This window comes from Scyliorhinus canicula, chromosome 9 (assembly GCF_902713615.1).
Source record: "Scyliorhinus canicula chromosome 9, sScyCan1.1, whole genome shotgun sequence".
NCBI lineage: Eukaryota > Metazoa > Chordata > Chondrichthyes > Carcharhiniformes > Scyliorhinidae > Scyliorhinus > Scyliorhinus canicula.
In genome coordinates this window covers 130314675-130318312 of record NC_052154.1, presented here as the reverse complement: position 1 = coordinate 130318312, position 3638 = coordinate 130314675, and positions in this window count along the sequence as shown.

The following is a 3638-nucleotide window of genomic DNA, read 5'->3' as shown; positions in this document are numbered from 1 at the left end:
CCATGCCCACTTGCTGGCAGCACATTCCTTACCGTGCCATCCTTTTCCTGGGCTGACTACAAGATGTGCCATTGTCAGGGGAACTGGGGGGGGAACTGGTGGCCGCCGTCGCCACTCGATAGGGTGGTTCCGGGTTGGCTATGAGGCCCTGGGGGCACCTCAGGACAGACTGGCAGGTGGAACGAGCCCTGGCTGCCCCTGCATCATCTGGCTCTGCCAGCCCTGGCGGCTCCCCATGTCTGCACCATGGCGTTGACGCCCTCAGTGATGCTCCTCAGTGATTGGGACATGCTCTGGAGTTTTTTTTTATTTGTTCATGGGACATGGATATCACAGGCTTTGCCAGCATTTATTGTCCATCCCTAATTTCCCTTGAGGGGGCCACAGTCCCCCACAGTACCACAGTCTAAACTCTGACCACCGCAAGTCAGAGACACTTGGGCGGCACGATGGCACAGTGATTAGCACTGCTGCCTCACAGCGCCAGGTACCCGGGTTCAATTCTGACCTCGAGTGACTGCATGGGATTCCTCTGGTTTCCTTCCACGGGCCAACGATGTGCAGTTTAGGTGGATTGCCCCTTAGTGTCCAAAGGTTGGATGGGATAGAAGACTAGAGCGGAGATTGGGCCTAGGTAGGGTGCTCTTTTGAAGGATCAGCACAGACTCGATGGGCCGAGTGGCCTCCTCTGTTATGTTATGCTGCTTTGTGTAGCATAAACTGCTTCCTTGGTGTATGCTTTGACAAAAGAAGCTCCAGACTATGAAATGAGGTCAACTTGTGTATTGAACTATGAACACAGTTCTTAAATGAGTTTGACTCTCTGCTAATCTAACTGTAGTAACTCAATCTATCTTTACCAGCCTGCACTGAGCCACGTGCTAGGTGTGATGCTGTTGATCAACCCTAATGTACTCTCTAAATGCCTGTCTGTGGAAAGAGGCAGAGCATGTGTGCCCTGTCCTTTTATATGGGTTGTGAATTGCCCCCTTGTGGTAATGCCACCTCTGGGTGTCCTGATTACTCATTGGTTGCGTCCTGTTGTAGTGACCCATTGGCTGTTTGTCTGTGTCATGACATCTCTGGTGCTCCCTCTAGTGGTTACTTAGTTGTAGTGTATTTACATTAACCACTTGTGTATATACAGCAGGGGTGGGCAAACTACGGCCCGCGGGCCGCATGCGGCCCGCCAAAGGTCTTTATGCGGCCCACCAAGATCAAGTCATAAAAAAAAAATTTTTTTTTTTATTTCTTTTTTTATATAAGGTTAATGTGGGGGGTTGTTGGGTTACGGGTATAGGGTGGATACGTTGACTTGAGTAGGGTGATCATTGCTCGGCAAAACATCGAGGGCCGAAGGGCCTGTTCTGTGCTGTACTGTTCTATGTTCTATACGAGGCGCCCAGAATCATAACCGGGTGAAGCGCCATTTTTGAAAAGTAGAGATAAAGAGGGCTGAAGGCAGGATGCCGCCGGGGGAAGCGCTGAGGTATATGCCGCACGCTAATTGGTTACAAGCGGGACTATTAATACTATGCGGCCCTTTAAAATTGTGAATTTCTGAATGTGGCCCTTGCACGGAAAAGTTTTCCCACCCCTGATATACAGTGATGCATATCACCACATCCTCCTGCACTGGAGGGTTTCTGTGATTCGAAGTCTGGGCGGTTTCTGTGATTCTAAGTCTGGGCCCGCCCAAAGTCACACACCCCGCCCACAGTCACGTACCCCGCCCACAATCAAAGACTCCGCCCACAGTCACGTGCCCCCCCCCCCCCCCCACAGGCCAGCCCCGGAGAAGCCCCGCCCATGGCGGCCTCGTTCTCGACTCCAGGGCGGGTGTACTGCGCATGTTCGGGTCCCATCGCTGCTGCTTTAATGATTTCCGGTGCGGCCCGGACCCGGCGGAAAGGGAAACTCGACCGGATCAGAGGCTGAGAAGTAAACACAGCGGGTGTGAGCGGAAACAATGGCGGTAAACGATACTATGCTGAAAAAAATGGTCTCAAAGGTACGGATAACGAGAGGCTGGGACAGGGAGGGAGGGAGGGAGAGACTGGCACAGGGAGGGAGGGAGAGAGTGGCAGAGGGAGGGAGAGAGAGAGTGAGTGAGTGGCACAGGGAGGGAGGGAGTGGCAGAGGGAGGGAGGGAGAGAGTGGCACAGGAGGGAGGGAGAGAGTGGCACAGGAGGGAGGGAGAGAGTGGCACAGGGAGGGAGAGTGGCGGAGGGAGAGAGGCTGGCACAGGGAGGGAGAGAGAGAGAGAGAGAGTGGCACAGGGAGGGAGGGAGAGATTGGCACAGGGAGGGAGAGAGACTGGCACGGGGAGGGAGGGGGAAGACTGGCACGGGGAGAGGGGGAAGACTGGCACGGGGAGGGAGGGGGAAGACTGGCACGGGGAGGGAGGGGGAGACTGGCACGGGGAGGGAGGGGGAAGACTGGCATGGGGAGGGAGGGGGAGACTGGCACGGGAGGGAGGGAGGGGGAGACTGGCATGGGGATGGAGGGGGAGACTGGCATGGGGAGGAAGGGAGAGACTGGCACGGGGAGGGAGGGAGAGACTGGCACAGGGATGGGGACTGGCATGGAGGGAGAGAGACTGGCGGAGGGAGAGAGACTGGCACAGGGATGGAGACGGGCAAGGGGAGGGGAGGGAGAGACTGGCACGGGGAGGGAGGGAGAGACTGGCACGGGGAGGGAGGGAGAGACTGGCACGGGGAGGCATGGAGAGACTGGCACAGGGAGGGGGAGAGACTGGCACAGGGATGGAGACTGGCATGGGGAGGGAGGGAGAGACTGGCACGGGGAGGGAGGGAGAGACTGGCATGGGGAGGAAGGGAGAGACTGGCATAGGGAGGGAGAGACTGGCATGGGGAGGAATGGAGAGACTGGCACGGAGGGGGAGACTGGCACACGGGGGGGAGACTGGCACGGAGGGGGAGACTGGCACAGGGAGGGCGAGACTGGCAAAGGGCGGGGGAGACTGGCACAGGGAGTGGGAGAGAGACTGGCACGGGGAGGGAGGGAGAGACTGGCACAGGGAGGGAGAGAGACTGGCACAGGGATGGAGACTGGCACAGGGATGGAGACTGGCACGGGGAGGGAGGGAGAGACTGGCACGGGGAGGAGGGAGGAGACTGGCACAGGGAGGGAGGAGAGACCTGGCACGGGGAGGGAGGGAGAGACTGGCACGGGGAGGGAGGGAGAGACTGGCACGGGGAGGGAGGGAGAGACTGGCACGGGAGGGAGGGAGAGACTGGCACGGGGGGGAGGGAGAGGCTGGCACGGGGAGGAGGGAGAGGCTGGCACGGGGAGGGAGGGAGAGGCTGGCACGGGGAGGGAGGGAGAGGCTGGCACGGGGAGGGAGGGAGAGGCTGGCACGGGGAGGGAGGGAGAGGCTGGCACGGGGAGGGAGGGAGAGGCTGGCACGGGGTGGGAGGGAGAGACTGGCACAGGGAAGGGGAGGGGGAGACTGGCACAGGGAGGGAGGGAGAGACTTTCACGGGGAGGGATGGAGAGACTGGCACGGGGAGGGAGGGAGAGAGACTGGCACGGGGAGGGGGAGACTGGCACGGGGAGGAAGGGGGAGACTGGCACAGGGAGGGAGGGGGAGACTGGCACAGGGAGGGAGTAACTGG